Source organism: Mastigoproctus giganteus, chromosome 2 (genome assembly GCF_048544385.1).
Source record: "Mastigoproctus giganteus isolate SK-2022 chromosome 2, ASM4854438v1, whole genome shotgun sequence".
NCBI classification, from domain to species: Eukaryota; Metazoa; Arthropoda; class Arachnida; order Uropygi; family Thelyphonidae; genus Mastigoproctus; species Mastigoproctus giganteus.
The window spans coordinates 257,785,104-257,806,978 of record NC_143576.1 but is presented as its reverse complement, the minus strand read 5'-3'; the positions used below and the strand labels follow the sequence as shown (position 1 = coordinate 257,806,978).

Sequence of the window (21,875 nt, the reverse complement as noted above, 5' to 3'; positions counted from 1 at the left end):
AGGCAAATTTCCGCACATCTATCCGACATCCGTCCTTTCTCAATTTGAATTTATGCCCTCTGAGGTGATTATTCTGAGAAAGATGAAGAATCCCATTGGCATTGAGCATGCTCAAACCATTCAAAGCCTTATACACCTCTATCAGATCACCTCGCCGGTGCCTAGTCTCCAAACTCTGTAATTTGCAAAACTTAAGCCTTTCTTCGTAAGAGCAACCCTTTGTTCCATTTACTAATCTTGTTGCCCTTCTCTGTACCCGTTCCAGCAGCTCTACATCCTTCTTGAAATGAGGCCTCCAGACCTGTATACAGTACTCAAGAAGTGGCCTTACCATTGCCTTATACAAGGGAATAATCACCTCCTTATCCCTGCTAGAAAAATTCCTGTATATCATTGACAAGACACCATGAGCTACTCTTGCAGCTCGTCTGCACTGCTCAGAGAACTTCATATCTGCCTGCACAATTACCCCCAGGTCCTTTTCATTCTCCACCACTGTCAGTGTAGTACCGCAGAGTTGATACGTTGCTCTGGGGTTACTGTTTCCCATATGCAGCACTTTACATTTGTCGATGTTAAACCTCATTTGCCACCTCTCAGCCCATCTGTTCAACCTTTCCAGATCCTGTTGCAGCAGCATAGCGTCAGTATTGTCCTTAACGACCCTGCCAACCTTTGTATCATCTGCAAACTTGGACATTAAACTTGATATCCCATCATCAATATCATTCATAAACACCGAAAACAACAACGGACCCAACACTGAACCTTGAGGAACTCCACTAATAACATTAGTCCACGTTGAGCAGTGTCCATTGATTACCACTCTCTGTCTTCTGCCACTCAACCATCCCCTTATCCATAGCAGCAATTTGCCTCCAATGCCACACTGCTCCAATTTGTGCAGCAGTCTTCCATGTGCAACAGTATCAAAAGCCTTTCTAAGATCCAAATATATAATATCAAAGTTATTCCCTGCATCCAGTTCTTTTGTGACTACATCATAGTATCCAATCAAATTGGTCAGGCAAGACCTGCCCTTAACAAAACCATGCTGCGTCTGAGCTATAACTGAATTCTTGTCTAGATGATCCTGCAGTGCTTCTTTAACCAGTGCCTCCATTAATTTACCTGGAACAGAAGTTAAACTAACAGGTCTGTAATTACTTGTGTCAGCCTTTGATCCTCCTTTGTGAATTGGGGTTACATTTGCACATCTCCAGTCTATGGGTACCTCCCCTGAGTCCAAAGAAGCTCTCATAATTATGGCTAGGGGTTTGCATACTTCCTTTGCTGCCTCCTTTAATATAACTGGATAGATCCCATCCACCCCAGGTGCCTTTTTTATGTTTATCCTCAACAATCTCTCCTCCACTTTCCTCTCAGTTATTACAAAATCATCCAGCTCACTGCCAATGTTTACTTTACCTACATCATTCTCCTTCCTGAATAACTCCTCATGCGTGAATGTAGATGCAAAATACTCGTTTAGATTGTTAGCCACCTGAGCAGGATCCTCAACTGTTGAACCATCAATATCCAGTGGACCAATCTGATTCATCCTTTTCGAGTTCAAGTATGTAAAGAACTCTTTTCTGTTTTTCTTTGCATCCTTTGCCAAGGATTTTTCATAGTCTGCCTTTGCCTGCCTAATCTCCTTTGTGACTTGGTTACAAACCAACTTATATCTATCATAGGCTTCCAGTCACCCATTAATTTGTATGTATCCCATGCATTTTTCTTCTCTGCCACATGTCTCATTAGTTCATCTGACAACCATTTAGGCCTAAACCTTGAACAATATTTCTTAGTTGGTATGTAAAGCCTGGTAGCCTCCAAGATTAGTTCCTTGAATGCTTCCCATTTTGAGTTTGCTGTTGGTAACATCATCAGTTGGTCCCACTGTATAGAATTTAAATACTGTCTCAGACCATCATAGTCGCCTTTACGAAAACAAAAACCCTTCCCTTTACCTCTGATGGTAGTTACCTCCTTGAGTAAATCCCACTTCAACACACTGTGATCACTGCCACCTAGTGGTTCATTTTTCTGCAGGTTCTTAATGCATGAAGAATCACTACTGATAATCAGATCAAGAGTATTGCTCCCTCTTGTTGCCTCACGAACATGCTGATGTAGAAAACAATCATCCAATAAATCCACAAAAGCCTTGCTAGTGTGCGAGTGACCAACCCACAAACTCCAGTCAATATCTGGGAAATTAAAGTCCCCCATTATAAGACTCTCTGATTTACTGGCCCACTCTATTTCCCTGTACAATATCTTATTATACTCATCAGAGTCATTAGGCCTATAGCACACTCCTACTCTCAATTTTGATTTCCCTATGCTTATGTCACACCAAACTCACTCGACACTGCCCTGTCCATCGATGTCGACTGGCTTCACTTCCTTGGACTTTATGTGTTTCTTAATTAATAGCATAACCCCTCCTCCCCTCCTGTCCTGTCTATCCTTTCTATATACATTGTATTCCCCAAATTCCAGTTCCGCATTACTTATATCTGTGTGACACCACGTCTCTGATATCCCAACAATATCTGCCTTTGATGTTTTGAGCAATACCTCAAATTCATCAAATTCATTTACCAAACTCCTAGCATTGGTGTACACGCAGGTATACATGCACCTGTTTCTGTTCTTAGCTACTCTAACACAACCCATGTGTTTACTTGTACCGCAATGACTACCAGCAGTCTCTGAAATATCCTGCATCTTGTTTTTCAGACTTCTGCTCATTTCAATAGAAGCAGTGCAAGAATCACTTCCACCTCTGCCACTGGCTACTGTTAATCTATTAGTCCTTGTATCCCCCCCCAACTAGCAGTTTTCCGACCCACCTAACACTGCCTCGACAGCATCAGCAAAAATTCTTGCACCCTTTCTATTTAAGTGTATCCCATCCCTGTAGAAGCAATCTCTCCTGTTAACAAGTACAGTCCAGGCTGAAAAAAATTCTACCCCTTGAGCCTTGCACAATCCCTCCAGGGCAGAATTGATCGACAAGGCTCTCATCATATACTCCCTCCTATCGTGTCTGGGCAGAATTGCAGACACTTTCAAGTTCAACCCTAATTCACGGCTTTTTTTCAACAGTGACCTGTACTTGCTAAGTAATTCCGCCGGTCTCCTACTCCTAATATCATTAGTGCCAACGTGTACAACTATATCACCTTTTGTGCCCTTAAAAGATGATATCCGCTCTACAACGTCATCAACCTTTGCCCCTGGCAGACATACCCTGGTCCTATTCCACCTATCCTTTTTACAAAGTATGTTCCCCGTTTCCCTGACAATAGAGTCACCAACAACTACTAGTTCCTGTGGGACCAGCGCATTCTGCCTAGGGGGCTGCTTCTGTGTTGCCTGATGACCAAGTGCAAGCTCTGGCGTTGATGTGGGCAGCTGAGAGCTTGATGGGCCCCTCAATTTATTACCTTCGAGGGCATCCACCCTGTCCTTCAAGCTCTCATAAAGGCCCATAACAACGCTGAGTTGTCGCCTGATTTCCTTGCACTCCTTACATCGTGCACACACAAAGACATCCCCCTTGGCAGTATCATGTCCCGTACCCGACTGCTCCGCAAACATCAAGCAAACAGTGCATTTTAATAGACTGTGATTCAGAGGGCAACTGCTCCCCTCAGTTCTCCCCTGAACCACAGCACTCCCATTAGCTTGAGCCTTTTGCTTTGCTGCTCTGGTCAGAGTCATGATTCCGATTTAATTCAATAAAATTCAAAACAAAAATTAAATCCTTAAGTTATATCCCAAAACAGTTATGTTATATATATATTTTTTTCGGTATCTAGTGTTTTCTACGAGTTCCCTTTATACAACTTCCGTATCACGTGCACCACTATAGTTATGTATTAATTATTAGTTACGATTAAGTCGTTATATATATATATATATATATATAGAGTTAAAAGTAAAATTTAATTGACAATAAAGTTTATCAAGATTAATAGATTTACTGATTAATTGACAATATTATATTATGCACTATACGATACTAAGCTTATGCTATCGTGTAAAAATGGCGGGAATTCACGAACGGTATTTCTACGGACTCGTAAGTATTGATTAGCTTCCAAATCTCGCTATCTCAATTTAGAATAAACTAAGGATCCTGACTAGGTCTATAATCTACTTATAGAAGATAATTTGATATAACAGTTGGTTAATAAATCGACTAAATTTGGTTAAAAAAAAATTTGGTTTGTGACACGTGGATTTGATACCGTTACCGATACTAAGTAATATCTACAAAATCTCTGTCTAAGTTAAACTTTAAACTAAGTATCGTAACTAGGAATATAAAGCTACTCTAGAAAATAAGTTAATATGACAATTTAAACTAATAAAGCAGAAAATAAATCAGGAAAAACTTCTCTGTTTGAAGAGCTTTAAGGAGCCAATCCGCACAGGCTAACCTCGCACCCAGACTGGTTGAAGTAACCCCCAAGTGGGGGGAAGATGTGAAATGGCTAACCGCACAGGCTAACCTCGCACCCAGACTGGTTGAAGTAACCCCCAAGTGGGGGGAAGATGTGAAATGGTCGAAGTGAACCGTGTCAGTGACACTGACAGGAAAATAAGCAATTAAATGAGGCAGATGTGTCAGCAAAGGGAGAATAAATGACTATCAAAATAGTGTTGAAAAGACATTGAAATTTGCTTAAGACAAAAAAAAAAAAAAAAAAAAGAAGCAATAGTATCTTGATATTGCTTCTAGCCAGCCTAATTGTGCACAAGAAATAAACTGCAGTATTACCATTAGTTCACGCATGTGACGCAAGAAAGCAAGCTTATACAGCATCAGCCAGAACAAAAAAAAAAAAAAAAAACCTTCCCATTTCAGCCAACCGGTCACTCCAAATGTTTGTCTAGTTCAGCCTTAAATTTATTTAAGCTATCAACTTTCACAACAACAGATGGAAGTCTGTTCCATAAATCAATTACCCGCTGGCTAAAGGCAAACTTCCACACATCTATTCTACAACTTTCTTTCTTCAATTTGATTCTATGCCCCCCTTAGGTTCTTAATCTGAGCAAGCGGAAGTGTCATCAGCATTGAGCGTACTCAAACCATTCAAGGCCTTATATACCTCGATCAGATCACCTTGCAGGTGCCTAGCCTCCAGCTGCTGCAACTTGCAGAACTTAAGCCTTTCTTCTTAAGTGCACCCCATTGTTCCTCTCACCAATCTTGTTGCCTTTCTATGTACTGGTTCCTGCAACTCTACATCCTTCTTAAAACGAGGCCTCCAGACCTGTATATAGTACTCAAGGTGTGACCTGACCACTGCCCTGTACAAAGGGATAATCACCTCCTCGTCTCTGCTAGCAAAATTCCTATTTATCATTTAACAAACCTCCATGACCTGCACTGGCAGGCACTGCTCAGAGAACTTCATATCTGACTGCACAATTACCCCCCCCCCAGGTATTAGGCGCCTCCGTAGCCAGGTGGGAAGGAGCAGCTGTGCGTAGCACACGCTTCTTGATTAGACCGGGGTTCGAGCCCGTCACCACCAAATACGGAGGATGTGGAAAGGTCAGGGAATGACCACCGCATATCCCGGAGCAATATGGCCTTAGTTGCTAATGCTCCTAAAAACCAAAATAACCAACCAACCAACCCCAGGTATTTTTCATTCTCCACCTCAATGAAAAATACCACACAGTTGGTAAGTTTCTCTTGGGTTACTGCTACCCATATGGAGTACTTTGTATTTGTCAAAATTAAACTTCAGTTGCCACTTCTCAGCCCATCTGCCTAACTTTTCTAGATCCTGTTGCAGTAGCATATTGTCTTTACTGTCATTAACAACCCTGCCAACTTTTGTATCATCTGCAAACTTGGACATTACGCCTATTATACCTTCATCAATGATCATTGATAAATACACAGGTGTTAAAGGACAGCAGAAAGCAAGTGGAATACAGTTGTGCTCGGGCTGTACGGGGATGCGAAAACTGTTTAAGTCAGTACTGATGTTCTTACTGCAAATATTGGACTGAATAAATTGCTACAAATAAATAAGCTACTACAAATACTGATTAAATACATTAGTCCTAGGACCTACAGCATTAGCTAAAATTTTTATTATTTTTACGTTATTTTTAAGTTAATCTTAATTTCATTTAATTCCAAGTAATGTGCTTGCAGGCATTCCATTTATTACATTGTAATTACACTTGACAGGTCAGCAACACTACAATACTCAAATACACTTGTCTATATATATATATAGATTGTCGATCAATTCGGCCCTGGAAAGATTGTGCAAGGCTCAATTTTTTTCAGCCTGGTCTATACTTGTTAACAGGAGAGATTGCTTCTACAGGGATGGGATACACTAAAATAGAAAGTGTGCAAGAATATTTGCTGATGCTATCGAGACAGTGTTAGGTGGGTTGGAAAACTGCTATCTTGGGGAGATGCAAGTACTAATTGATTAACAGTAGCCACTGGCAGAGGTGAAAGTGATACTTGCACTGCTTCTAATGAAATGAGCAGCAGCCTGGAAAACAAGATGCAGGGTATTTCAGAGACTGCTGGGAGTCACTGCAGTACAGGTAAACACGTGGGTTGTGTTAGGGTAGCTAAGAATAGGAACAGGTGCACATATACTTACGTGTACACAAATGCTAGGAGTTCGGTAAATAAATTTGATGAACTTGAGGTATTTCTCAAAACGTCAAAGGCAGATATTGTTGGGATATCAGAGACGTAGTGTCACACAAATATAAGGAATGTAGAACTGGAATTTGGGGAGTAAGTACATTGTGTACAGAAAGGATAGGAAGGGAGGAGTTAAGAAACACACAAAATCCAAGGAAGTGAAGCCAGTCGACATCGCTGGACAGTGCAGTGTGACATAAGCATTGGGAGATCAAAATTGAGAGTACGGGTGTGTTATAGGCCTAATGACTCTGATGTGTATAATAAGAAACTGTACAAGGAAATAGAGTGGGCCAGTAAAGCAGAGAGTCTTATAATGGGAGATTTTAATTTCCCAGATATTGACTGGAATTTGTGGGTTGGTCACTCACAAACTAGCAACGCTTTTGTGGATTTATTGGATGATTGTTTTCTACATCGGCACGTTCAGGAGGCAACTAGAGGGAGTAATACTCTTGATCTGATTATCAGTTCTTTGACTTGGCGCATTATGACCCTAGTTGCCAATGCGCCATTAAAAACTAAATCAATCAATCAATCAATCAACTGATTATCAGTAGTGATTCTTCATGCATTAAGAATCTATAGATAAAGGAACAACTAGGTGGCAGTGATCAGTGTGCTGAAGTGGGATTTACTCAAAGGGGTAACTACCATCGGGGGTAAAGAGAAGGGTTTTTGCTTTCGTAAAGGCTACTACGATGGTCTGAGACAGTATTTAAATTCTATACAGTGGGACCAACTGATGATGTTACCAACAGCAAATTCAAAATAGGAAGCATTCAAAGATTTTATCTTGGAAGCTATTAGGCTTTACATACCAACTAAGAAATATTGTTCAAGGTTTAGGCCTAAATGGATTTCAGATGAACTAATGAGACATATGGCAGAGAAGAAAAATGAATGGTATACATATAAATTAATGGGTGACAAAGGAGATTAAAGTCAAAAAGGAGATTAGGCAGGCAAAGGCAGACTGAGAAATCCTTGGTAAAGGATGCAAAGAAAAACAGAAAAGAGTTCTTTACCTACGTAAACTCTAGAAGGAAAGGGATGAATCAGATTGGTTAACTGGATAGTAAAGGTTCAACTGTTGATGATCCTGCTCAGGTGGCTCACAAACTAAACGAGTATTTTGCATCAACATAAACACATGAGGAGTTATTGAGGAAGGGGAATGCCATAGGTAAAGTAAACTCTGGCAGAGGGCTAGATGATTTTGTAATAACTGAGAGGAAAGTGGAGGAGAAATTGTTGGGGATAAACATAAAAAAGGCACCCAGGGTGGATGAGATCTATCCAGTTATATTAAAGGAGGCATCAAAGGAAATAAGCAAACCCTTAGCCATAATTATGAGAGCTTTTTTTTTTAACTCAGGGAAGGTACCCATCATCTGGAGATGTGCAAATGTGACCCCAATTCACAAAGAAGGATCAAAGGCTGACACAAGTAATTATAGACCTGTGAGTTTAACTTCTGTTCGAGGAAAATTAATGGAGGCACTGGTTAAAGAAGCACTGCAGGATCATCTAGACAAGACTTCAGTTATAGCTCGGACACAGCATGGTTTTCTTAAGGGAGTCTTGCCTGACCAATTTGATTGCATACTATGATGCAATCACAAAAGAACTGGATGCAGGGAATAACTTTGATATTATATATTTGGATCTTAGAAAGGCTTTTGATACTGTTGCACATGGAAGACTGCTGCACAAATTGGAGCAGTGTGGCATTGGAGGCAAATTGCTGCTATGGATTAAGGGATGGTTGAGGGGAGAAGACAGAGAGTGGTAATCAATGGACACTGCTCATCGTGGACTATTGTTATTAGTGGAGTCCCTCAGGGTTCAGTGTTGGGTCTATTGTTTTCGTATTTATAAATGATATTGATGATGGTATATCAAGATTAATGTTCAAGTTTGCAGACGATACAACTGACAGTATGCTGCGGCAACAGAATCTTGAAAGGTTGAGCAGATAGGCTGAGAGGCGGTAAATGAAGTTTAACATGACAAATGTAAAGTACTACATATGGGAAACAGTAACCCCAGAGAAACTTATCAACTCTGTGGTACTACACTGACAGTGGTAGATAATGAAAAGGACCTGGGGGTAATTGTACAGGCAGAAGAAGTTTTCTGAGCAGTGTAGATGGGCTGCAAGAGTAGCTCATGGTGTCTTGTCAATGATATACATTAACTTTTCTAGCAGGAATAAGGAGGTGATTATTCCCAGACCTGTATACAGTACTCAAGGTGTGGTCAGGCCACACCTTGAGTACTGTATACAGGTCTGGAGGCCTAATTTCAAGAAGGATGTAGAGCTGCTAGAACGAATACAGAAGGGCAACAAGATTAGTGAATGAAACAAAGGGTTGCTCTTATGAAGAAAGGCTCAAGCTCAAGTTTTGAAAATTAGAGTGTCTGGAGAATAGGCACCGGCGAGGTGATCTGGTAGAGGTGTATAAAGCCTTGAATGGTTTGAGCATGCTCAATGCCGATGGGATTCTTCCTCTTGCTCAGAATAATCACCCAAGAAGACATAAATTCAAATTGGGGAAAGACAGATGTAGGATAGATGTGCATATATTTGCCTTTAGCCAACGGGTAGTTGGTTGGTGGAACAGACTTCCATCCCTTGTTGTGGAAGTTGAGAGCCTAAATAAATTGAAGGCTCAGCTGGACAGGTATTTTGAACGAACGGAGGGGTGAAATGGAAGTGGTTTTTTTTTTTTTTTTTTTTGGCTGATGCTGCTTAAGCTTGCTTTCTTGCATCATATGCCTCTACTAATGATAATATATATATATATATATATATATATATATATACAAAAGAAATAAAATCTCTTATATCTAAGTGATATAAATAACTGAAAAGTGAAATTGTCAGGACAGATTAATGCCATCAGCTTTGATTGAACATTACATACGCCTGCTAAATTATAAGAACTATGTTTTTTATTTTTAAATAATATAGCCTAAGATATGTGTGTAACCATAACGTACAAGGCCCCTAATCATCATCATCATTTTTTTTGGTAGTTGTTGGTGCATTGGCTTCTGTGGCCATAATGCACCTCCCAAGGTTTTTGCAATACTTTGATCCAAGCCCGAAACGGGATTTGAACCTGCGACCTTTGGGTTGCCAGGCAGGCACTTTACCCACCCGGCTAGCCCGGTCGGCCATCATCATCATCAGACATTTTCAATCCACTGCAGGATGAAGGCCTTTCCAGTTCCTTCTGTTTTGTGAAATGGCCATCCATTTACTACCCACAAACTCATGAATTTCATCTATCCATCTCCGCCATTGTCTTCCAGGTTTTCTTCTAGCTCCTCTTGGGTACCATTCTGTTATTTTCTTAGTACATCTGTCATCATGTCTTCGAGCTATGTGTCCTGCCCAAGGCAATTTTAGTTCTTTAGTTTTTATAAGAATGTCCTTTACTTGAGTTTTCTGCTAATCCATGTGTTTCTCTTCTTATCTAACAGTCTGATTCCCAATATAATTCGTTCCATTCTTCACTGTGTAGTTCTCAGCTTCTCTTCCCAAGTTCACTTCCATAAGTCATGGTGGTCAGTATACATTGTTTCATTATTTTACGTTTCAGACAAACTGGGATATTGCTCCTCAGTATGTGACTATATTTCCTGAATGCTATCCACCCAAAATTTATCATTCTCTTGACTTTCAGCCATATATCATTATTATAGCTAATAACTTGTTACATATAAGTATATGACTCCACCTTTTCAATTACTGCTCCCTCAATCATTATGTCCCTTTCTGTGGCATACTTGTTCATCATTACTTTTGTTTTAGCCATATTCATCTTTACTCCAAAATCCTTACTAACTGTGCATAACTGATTAAGATTTTCCTATAATTCTTTGGGATCATGGCTTATGACCTCAATGTCATCTGCAAATCGTAAATGGTTTAAGTACTCTCCATTCATATTGGCTTCTTTCTGCGACCAGTGTAACCTTCTGAAAGCTTCCTCAAGGGCAGCAGTAAACAACTTCGGACGTATTGTGTCTCGTTGTCGAACTCCTTTATCAATTTTAAATTTATTACTGTCTTTGTGTAGTCTAATAAAGGAGTAGCATTCTCATTTTTTTTCTTAAAAATCATAATATATGGCGTATCTGTGCCTTGTCTTTCCAGTGCCCGAAACATTGCCTTATGCTGTATGAAGTCAAATGCTTTTTTCATAATCCACAAATGCCAGGCATAATGGTGTTTTATATTCATTTGCTTTCTCCATTAGCTGTGATATTATGTGAAGGTGTATCCATAGTTGAGAATGCTGTCCTATAGCGAGCTTGCTCTTTCAGTTGATTCTCATCAAGTACTCTTTCTAATATGTTAGTAATGACCCTTGTGAACAACTTGTAGATGCAGGATAACAAGCTAATTGGTTTATAATTTCCAATTTATCTCTTTTCTTATGCAGTAAAACAATGATTGCATTATTCCACTCCTTAGGCGTCACACCTTTTCTAATGCACTTTGTAAAGAAACTGGCAGAAAGAGACATAACACAAAAACAGACGTTGTGTTATGTCTCTTCCTCCCAATTTTAACAACTCAACAGTAACTTCATCTTACCCCGCGGCTTTCTGATTCTTCATTTTCTTCAATGCATGTTCTACCTCATCAGGAAGAATATCGGGTATGTCGTATGTGTTGCTAATTTGCGATCCATCTTCCCCACTGCTGGCATCATTCCCTCACTCCTTGTATAATTCTCTATAGTAGTGTTCTGCTATTTGAATTATGCCTTCTCTGCTATTTATAAGTACACCATCGCTGTTCTTCAGTATCAGTATCATTTGTCTTTCTGTATTGCTGCTCATGGCTGCTGATTTAAGTCCTTTGTTTTCCCTTAATGCTTGTACTACTTTTCTTGTGTTAAATCTTCTTATGTCCTCTCTGAGTCTCTTTCTAATGGTTTTGCATAACTCAGTATACTCAATTTTCTCCTTGTCAGTGTTTATCTTGCTCTTCATTTGTCACCTTCGGTTCATCATAACAAGTGTTTCTTGACTAATTTTTTCTTCTTTGGATTTCTTTTTCTCTATAGGTTTCTTGGGCTTTATCACTTTCAGATACTTGTAATACTCCTCGTCGATAACTTGGACCTGAGCAGTCTGCAGTAGCCCAAACTTGTTCTTAAGTTCCAGTACATACTGCTTTTTCTCCTCTTCTGTTATCTCAAAGACCTTTGTATTATTTACTCAAGTCAGCTTTTTCCTTTCCTACATCTATATCAAGTGTACATCTTACCATTCTGTGATCACTTCCAACATTTACCTTATTCAGGACGGTAACATCATTCACGATATATCTTCTGTTAGTGAGGATGAAGTCAATTTCATTATTTGTTAATCCATTTGGACTCTTCCATGTCCACTTTCTGTTCACCCTTTTCTTGAAAAAAAATGTTCATTATTGACAATCCTTGAGATTCTGCAAATTCCACACATCTTTCGCCTCTTTCATTTGTTTCACCAATTCCAAATTTCCTATAGTTCCCCTTTCTGCGCTGTTTTGTCTTTTTCTAACCTTAGCATTGAAGTCCCCCCATAAAGATAGTGTAGGGGTTTTCTGCTCATCTAGAAGACTCAATTTCGGTGTACATTTCTTCAACCTCTTCATCATTATGGCTCGATGTTAGTGCATAAATCATTATAACCTTTAGCTTGTGCCTCTTAGAAATCTTGAGTATTAGTCTTGACACCCTTGGTGATGTACTTTTGAATTCCAAAATGTTGTTTTTTATATCTTTATGGATCAGAAACCCAACTCCACCATCGCTGCTTTCACTGTTTCCATTGGTGTACAGCAGATTTCCACTTAATAAACTTATAAGTGATTCATTTCTTCTTCTTGTTTCAGCCAAACCGATGATAATCCAATTCACATTTTCTCATTCCTTTTCCAGCTCTAATATCCTGTCTTCACTGATGAGCAATCTTAAGTTGTAACAGGCCAAGTTCAGTTTCCGTGCATGGCAGCCTGGTCGTACCCAGAGATTCTTAGCACCCTCTGCTTCCAGTCTGATCCTCTCGCTGCCGTAAGAGGGGGAGTGAAAGCCGCTGGGGACTGAGGGCCATTTGTTTAATCATGCTGTCATACGTCTTGAAGAGATGCCTGATCAGCATGAAGGTAGGCCCCTAATAATAACTATAATTAGCAAAGTCACACTAAATCAAATATTAACAAATCAAAAGTATCAATGCCGTTACTGTATAAGGCTTACATTGAAAGGCACGTCAACTTGGGGCTAGTGCCTCTCAATATATGCCATCAATAACAACATAAGCCATCTGTTTCTGTGAGTTATATGCTCACCTTATTAATATATACTAAATATAATACACATAATAGCTTTAAGATCAAATTTAAGATTAAATTTAAGTTAAGAATAGCATAATTTAATAATAGCATAATTTTTCTAAACGTTCAAAAAATGAAACTCGTAATTGAAATATATATGAACGGTTGACTGTCAAAATATACCTGCTAGCCCTACAGATTGCTTTATTCTTACATTAGAATATTTACACGAGTGTTTCTGTTACTGTAGCTTAATGGGAAGGAAAAGCAAAGCAAGGGGGACCCAAGAAACAGTCAAAAGGATAGTAGTAGCACCTCAATTTCCCTCAAATTGTAATAGATTTTGAGGCATAAGATCTGCGAGTTAGATAGCAATATATATAGAAATAAATAAATAAATAAATAGAAAACAACAATAGGTATAGCACTGAAAAAAACAATAAATATAGAAAACAACAATAGGCAAAGCACTGAAAAAAACAATAAATACAGAAAACAACTATAGGCCCAGCACTCTAAACTAATGACATTAGTCCACAAAGAGTGGTGTCCATTGATAACCATTCTGTCTTCTCCCACTCAATCATACTTTTATCCATAGTAGTAACTTGCCCTTAATGCCACACTGCTCCAATTTGTACAGCAGTCTTCCCTGTGCAACAGTATCAAAAGCTTTCCTGAAATCCAAGTATATGATATCAAAATTATTTTTGGCATTCAGTTCCTTTGTGATCACATCATAGTATCAAATCAAATTGGTCAGACAAGGCCTCCCTTTAACAAATCCATGCTGTGTCTTAACTATTACTGCAGTCTTGTCTAGATGATCCTGCAATGCTTCTTTAACCAGTGATTCCATTATTTTCCTAGGAACACAAGTTAAACTAACAGCTCTATAGTTACTTGTGTCACCTTTTGAACCCCTTTGTGAATTGGTGAAACGTTTGCACACCTCCAGTCCATGGGAACCTCCCCTGAGTCCAAGGAAGCTCTCATAATTATGGCTAAGGCATATTCTATGGATGCACTAGAATAAATAAATAAATTGCTACAAAATAGTTCTTTCCTGATGCATACAACCTAATAGATTTGATAATTGAGAGCTATTAAGTGCTCGATAATTCCTATATTCTATTATATTATAAATCAACAGGGATTACCTTTATTTTAGATATAGGAAGCTTCTTTTCCAACTTTCCTAATCCAACTCGCTAATAATTCTTGAGGATGGCGATATCTATTTCCCCACTGTCGGAACCATAGTGTTCAGACCGTGTGGTCTCCAGCTATAGGACCGAAAGAAATAATTGGTCCATATTTATTAAACAGTTTAGACCTCAAAAATCTAATTTTATGCCAATCCAAGTAATGGTTTCCATGCTGCCAGAAGTAGGGTGTTTGTAGACAGCAGTCATGAGTGCTCATTGTTGAGACCACACGGTCTGACCACTACGGTTCTGACAGTGGGGAAGATGTCCCACCTGCTTTACAAAATAGATATCGCCATCCTCAAAAATTATTAGCGAGTTGGACTAGGAGAGTTGGAAAAGAAGCTTCCTATATCTAAAATAAAGGTAATCCCTGTTGATTTATAATACAACCTAATAAATCACTTATTTCAACACTTATTATAAGAGATTTCCTTTACACGTTCAGTAATTTGGTTAATAGGATTTTCAAGGGGCTGACCTCTGGTATGGGCTTGGCACACACACAGGGTCCTGAGCTGGATATCATCATTTTTCTCTTTCTTGGTAATTCCTTTTTACTTCAGACTCTTGATTTCTCTCTCTCTCTCAGGATAACTCAGAAAAATTTTTTTTGGCTGGTGCAGCAAAAGCTTCAGGCTTCCTTGCACCATATGACTACTACTGATAATTATTATTATTATTATTATTCGCTATTATGTGTTTAGAAATTTAATGCTTGCATCCACTTAAATCGAATCCTAAAAAGGACTTTATACAAATATAAGTTCTACTCTATCGAAACTACAAATTCTGTAACCGCTTCCCAGCAAGACTTATTAACGGCCTCCTCCTGTGATCCTATACATCAACCAACCCAACCGTCTAAAATTTCCTAGTTGTGTCCCCTGCCATCGTGCGGTAGTTTCATCACTGGTTCTGCTGCGTAATCAGTAATGCATTACACTTTCGTGGATATAAAACGTAACTCATTTCCAATACAATTTTGATGAATGTATCAAAACTACCCATTTATCCAATAAAATTTTAAATGTATCAAAACTACCCATTTATCAAATACAATTTTAAATGTATCAAAACTACCCATTTATCAAATACAATTGTGTTTACAAGCCATTCAATCAACATCTGCCTAACAACGTACTCGCAAATAAACATTTTGTTACACGACATTCCTCCTAAAAGCACACTGGCAAACATCTGTAGCAACACGCATGGAATTACACAATCCTTGAATGACATGGCCACGCCTGAGTAGAAATACATTTGAATTTTTCACAAAAAAACTATATATTCTTCACTGTTTATGTTTTTATAAACTCAGCAAATTTCTTTGATAAAAAGAAAAAAGTAAAAATGTATGAATTATTTCAAAGCACAGGAAAGAAACTTAAAAATAACAAACTTTGAAATATATGTTCACTACACTGTAGCGCCACCGTTAGAAAACACTACATATAAAAAATCGCTTCGCTAAAGCTGTAAACAACTTACGCTTTCGATCAAATTACGAATACATAAATAAAAAATATGAATCACGAAGCTGCTCAGCTCAGACAAAAATACTTGTAACAATCATCGTAAACTTATTATCATCACAGCAAACAAATGTAAAATTTCCATTAAATTAAATCTTCTCCAAAATGGACCGCCCGGAAAAATTCGGTAAGAGCGCCTCCAAACCTTCAAGATATTTTACAACTCTTCTTTAAAGTTATTTCATTTCTCAATTTAATTCATGGAAAGTACATGTATTTACTGTATATATACTACATCTTTTCTTGTCTCTATATTTTAGTAACTAAAAAGGATATTTACAAATGTTATCGACGTTTTAAGAAGACTGATTAAATTTACGCTATTTAAGAATCGGACATATTCAAAAATATGATTCTTTATCTAATTACAGAAGTGTAAAGAATTGTATGAGGATGGTAGGTAGTGTGGCGCATTTTACGACATCGCAATCAGAATGAAAATGATTTGTTGAATAAACTACTCATCACACAAAACTAACGATATAAAAATACATTCACACAATTGTTAGATACACTGTGCTGCCCCTTTATTAGGTGCACCTATCTAGTAGCGTGTTGAGCCTTCTTTAGCCTTCAAAACAGCTTGAATTCGTCTACGCATGGATTGAACAAGATGCTGAAAATGTTGTGCAGGAATGGAGTACCATGCAGACATGAGTGTGTCACGCAGTTCCTTGAGATTCGACGAAGGTGTAGCGAACAACCTTTTCCAGCTCAAAGATGTTCAATAGGATTGAGATTCACAAGTGAGCAGGCCACTGCAGCAAAGAGAAGTCATTTTCGTGTTCCTGGAACCATTCCATAGTGATTCGGCCTTTGTGCACCGGCGCATTATCCTGCTGGAAGTAACCATCTGACTGAGGATAAACTGTCAACATGAACGGATGCACATGGTCAGCAACGATGTGTAGGTTCGATGTGGCATTCAGACGTGAATCTATGGGTATCAATGGACCCAACGTGTGCCACGAAAACATTTCCCCACACCATAATACTGCCCCCAACACCTTGCACAGTAGTCGTCAGACATGACAGGTCCAGGGATTCATGTTGTTTTCGACAAATTCTGAGCCTTCCATCAACATGATGCACCAAGAACTTCGACTCATCAGACCAAGCAACTGTTTTCCAATCGTCTATAGTCCAGTGCTGGTGTTGCTGTACCCACAGGAGGCATGCTCTCTTGTTCTTCATTGGTAACAAAGGTACGCGATGTGGCCGTCGCCTGTTGTAGTCTATTCGCAACAAAGCGCGATTAGTGGTCCGTTGCAATATTTTGTACTGCGCACCAAGGTTGTATTCTGACGTCCTCCTCTGGCCTCTCTCATCAACAAGTTATTTTCTTCCAGAGGAGTGCCGTTGAGAGGATGTTTTCTGTTCATTGCATCATTCTCGATACATCCTTAAAACTGTGGTGCGTGAAAAGTTCAGAACTGCCGTTTCAGAGATGCTTTGTCCATTTATATCCACAACTGTGGTCATGTGACTTGCAACATTGTGGGACAAAGCATTTGTGTGCACAGCAGGGGTGTACCTAATAAAGTGGCAGCACAGTATATATCTTCCTTTCTGTACATACAAGGAGAAAGAAAAGTCCCTGTGCACTTGTCGGAAGTGGGACATGCCTTATGCTAGAGTGGAAGTAGTTATGCGGAACATACAGTATAAAAAGTTACAAGTATCTTTTTATACCAATTAAGAGAAACTGCTCAGGTTTAACCTAAATGGATGTCAGTTGAACCTAATTAGACTTCTAGAGGAGAAGAAAAATGTGTGGAAAAATTATAAGTTAAAAGTGGATATGAAATCTTACAGCACGTACAAATCTGAAATCAGGTCACTAAGGAGATTAGGCAAACTAAGATAGCTAATCAGACGGACTTAACTAAAGAACAAGAAAAGTAGCAGAGTTCATTGCTTATATTAGCAGTCGAAGGAAACGGATGAAAATCATTGAGCAATAGAAATCAAGGGCATAACTATTGAAGATCATGTTCAGGATGCTGAAAAACAATAAATATTTTGCAACTCCATTCACAAGTGAAAGAGTTTTTAAGGATGGGAATACCAGAGGTATATCTAGTTTGAACTTGGAAACAAATTATTTTAATATAACAGAGTAAAAATGAAAAAGAAATAGCTGAATCCAAAAGTAAATAGGGCATTTTTGTCTAACGGAATCTACCCAATTATATTAGAATATTGAAAGCAGGTAAACACACCTCTTGTTTCAATTATGAGAGTATTTTTAGATTCAGGAGCACTTCCTATAAAGTGGGGATTCACTGCTGTTCATAATGGATGAAGACACAATTACAGACAATATAAATACACCGATGAACCTAAACATTACGACCACCAACTACGTAATATGATGTTTCTTCTCCACGTGCAGACAAAACAGCTCGTACACGGCGAGACATGGACACTACAAGATTTCTAAATGTGTCTTGTTGTATCTGGTACCAACATGTAGCCAGCAAATCCTTTAACTCCTGTAAGGTCCGTGGTTGAGACGCCGCAGATCAGAGTTGCTGTTCCAACACAAACCACAGATGCTCGCTGGAATTGATGTCTAGGGAATTTGGAGGCCATGGCAATACCGAGAAGTCTTCCTCGTGTTCCACGAACCAGTCTGGAACAATCCGGGTGGTGTGGCATGGCGGATTATCCTGCTGAAAGACGGCACCGGCAGAGGGGTTGACCGTTGCCACGAAAGGGTGTACCTGGTCAGCAATGATTATTAGATAGATATGTAGATATGTATAATATCTTTTGTACAGCGGCTCCAGGAACATTAGTTCATCTCTGTCGTTTTATTCTGTGATGATACAAAACTCTGCAGAACGGCCAGAAACATGTAGTCAGGGCCAGCCCGAACAAAAGGGGGGGCCCGGTGCAAAGTTGACTTGCGGGGCCTTGATACAAATTCGTACAACAAAATAATTTATTGCATTTTGATATTTATTACATTGCACAAATTGGTTTAGTAAGGATTACATGAAAATGATAAATAATTAAATTATTTTAATAAACTTAACATTTAAATCACAAAAAAATCTTTAATAAATCAAATAAGAAAAATAATTGCTTCATATACTTATAAAATACAATTTGGTATGCGACTTAATCGAATAAGGTCACAATATGTGGCTTTTGTTTCATTTTCTTACATGTTTTATAGCAAATTCGTTGATAATATCATCATAATTTTAGTTTTTTGGCTATTTCGGATTCGATAGATAAAATGGCTAAGGAGGTAAATCGTTCTTCACTAATGCTAGATCTCAAGTAATTTTTTATTATTTTCAATCTTGAGAAAGATCTTTCTGCAGATGCGACGGTAATTGGTAAGGTTAATATAATTTTCAGAACAGTAACAAAATTTGGATACAATTCAAATAAATTATTTTTCAGTAAATATTGTAATATTTGTAATATTGTGATCCTGGAAGGCAAAACTCGACGACAAATTTTTATTTCATTAAAAAAAATTAATGCAATCAATATCGTCTTGCAAGGTCGCATTTAAGTCTTTGCAACATTTAAGAAGATCGTTTTCAGTCAATTTTTGAATATTATCTGAATTATAGAAAAACCTATAGCAGGCAGATTGCTGCTATGGATAAAGGCCATTAATTATCTTTGTGGTTGAGGGGGAGAAGACAGAGAGTGGTAATCAACGGACACTGCTCATCGTGGACTAATGTTATCAGTGGAGTCCCTCAGGGTTCAGTATTAGGTCCATTATTGTTTTCTGTATTTATAAATGATATTGATGATGGTATATCAAGCTTAATGTCCAAGTTTGCAGATGATACGAAGGTTGGCAGGGTTGTCAAGGACACTACTGACACTATGCTGCTGCAACAGGATCTGGAAAGGTTGAGCAGATGGGCTGAGAGGTGGCAAATGAAGTTTAACATTGACAAATGTAAAGTACTACACGTGGGAAACAGCAACCCCAGAGCAACGTATCAACTCTGTGGTACTACACTGACAGTGGTAGAGAATGAAAGGGACCTGGGGGTGGTTGTGCAGGCAGATATGAAGTTCTCTGAGCAGTGCAGACGGGCTGCAATAGTAGCTCATGGTGTATTGTCAATGATATATAGGAATTTTTCTAGCAGGGATAAGGAGGTGATTATTCCCTTGTATAAGGCAATGGTCAGGCCACACCTAGAGTACTGTATACAGGTCTGGAGGCCTCATTTCAAGAAGGATGTAGAGCTGCTGGAACGAGTACAGAGAAGGGCAACAAGATTAGTGAATGGAACAAAGGGGTGCTCTTACGAAGAAAGGCTTAAGTTTTGCAAATTACAGTGTCTGGAGACTAGGCACCGGCGAGGTGATCTGACAGAGGTGTATAAAGCCTTGAATGGTTTGAGTATGCTCAATGCTGATGGGATTCTTCCTCTTGCTCAGAATAATCACCTGAGAGGGCATAAATTCAAATTGAGGAAAGACAGATGTAGGATAGGCGTGCGGAAATTTGCCTTTAGCCAGCGGTTGGTTGGTTGGTGGAACAGACTTCCATCCCTTGTCGTGGAAGTTGATAGCCTAAATAAGTTTAAGGCTCCGCTGGACAGTATTTCGAACGAACAGAGGGGTGAAGTGGAAGTGGTTATTTTTTATTTATTTTTTTATTTTTATTTATTTATTTATTTTTTATTTTTATTTTATTATTTTATTTTTTTTTTTTTGGCTGATGCTGCATAAGCTTGCTTTCTTGCATCGAATGCCTCTACTAATGCTAATGCTAATGCTAATGTCTCATGTTCGTGATAAATTTCGAATCTTTTCTTAAAAGAAATAATCGCACTATCGATTATGACTAGAAAATATTGAATTCAGAAATATTCTTCGCCTGATGAAATAGGCTGATCGGTTCCTTCATAACAAAATTGCTTTATTTTTTCGTCCAGTTCTTTGATTCTTAAATTCAGATGTCACTCGTAATTCTTCAGCCATTTCCTTTGCAGTTATTAAAGAAGATTTGAATCCCGATTCACGATACTGTTCAAAAAAATTTAAAAGGCCTTTTAAATGTGAATTTGCAGTACCGATATCTATATTTGAATTTTGAAATATCTTGCTGACAATATTTACTTCATTCAGTATGTCATACCAAATGACCAAACTTAATAAAAATTCAAATGAAGTAAGTTTATTTTCGATTTCGGATTTCGTTTTCATGTCACTGGTATGTTCATAAAGGTATTTCAAAGCTAGAGAAAATTGTGGTACTTGGTATCTCACAGATTTCACACTTTCGAGGCGACATTCCCACCTCGTTTCTGACAGTGGTTTTGGAGTAAGATGTTTGACACGCTCTTTTAATATATCCCAGCGTATCACAGAACTTGCAAAAATATTATTATGCTTTGTAAAGTCTCAAAAAAATGAATTTGAAAGAGAAGATGATTTTGAAATGTCTCCAAGAACTAAATTTAAATTATGACTTCCGCAGGGCAGTATACTGTGCTTTGGAATTCTTTTGCAGGATAAGTGCTTTGGTCAAACCAATATTATTAACTTAAAATTTTCTCAGAAGAAAATTTAAGTCGACTTTTTGAATAATTTCGAATTCGCTCCATCTCTCGAAGGTAGAAAGCGAAAAAGGTGTTATATAGCCTTTAGAGTACGATAACTATGCAAACGCTGGCAACATATAATCGTACGTCTGAGCGACTTGTAAGGAGAGATATTTTAAACATATTTGAAAGAAAATATATTTTTCCGTGTTCTTTAGAGAATTCTTGGCAGGCTTTCAGATAATGTTAATAACATAAATAAATAAATTTGATTATTGACATTTTATTTCTTATGTATATTAGAAAATATGGCAATTTTATGGCGATGTCGCTAGATTTTGCAACAGTATTAAAACAAAAAATAAATGAAACCATTTTTATTTTGCAAAATCAGTCCGCGGCGCGGGGCCTTCAGAAACGCAGGGCCTTGTGCGCTCGCACCGTTCGCACCTCCCTCGGGCCGGCTCTGCATGTAGTGTTATGTTTGCGTATATCATGTGTTGTTTTGTGGTTTCTAGCCTCTTTGCCACCAGGCAGGCG

General features: G+C 38.4%; 1 protein-coding gene across 2 annotated transcripts in view; it reads right to left on the bottom strand.

The window, feature by feature from the left end:
- LOC150090410 (uncharacterized) overlaps positions 1–15,853 on the bottom strand; it is a 94,745-nt gene extending 78,892 nt beyond the window's left edge. For both annotated transcript variants that reach the window (XM_090389873.1, XM_090389872.1), the window contains exon 1: positions 15,758–15,853. The gene's annotated coding sequence lies outside the window, so the exon portion shown is untranslated. The remainder of the gene's footprint in view (positions 1–15,757) is intronic.
- Between the last annotated feature and the right edge of the window lie 6,022 nt (positions 15,854–21,875).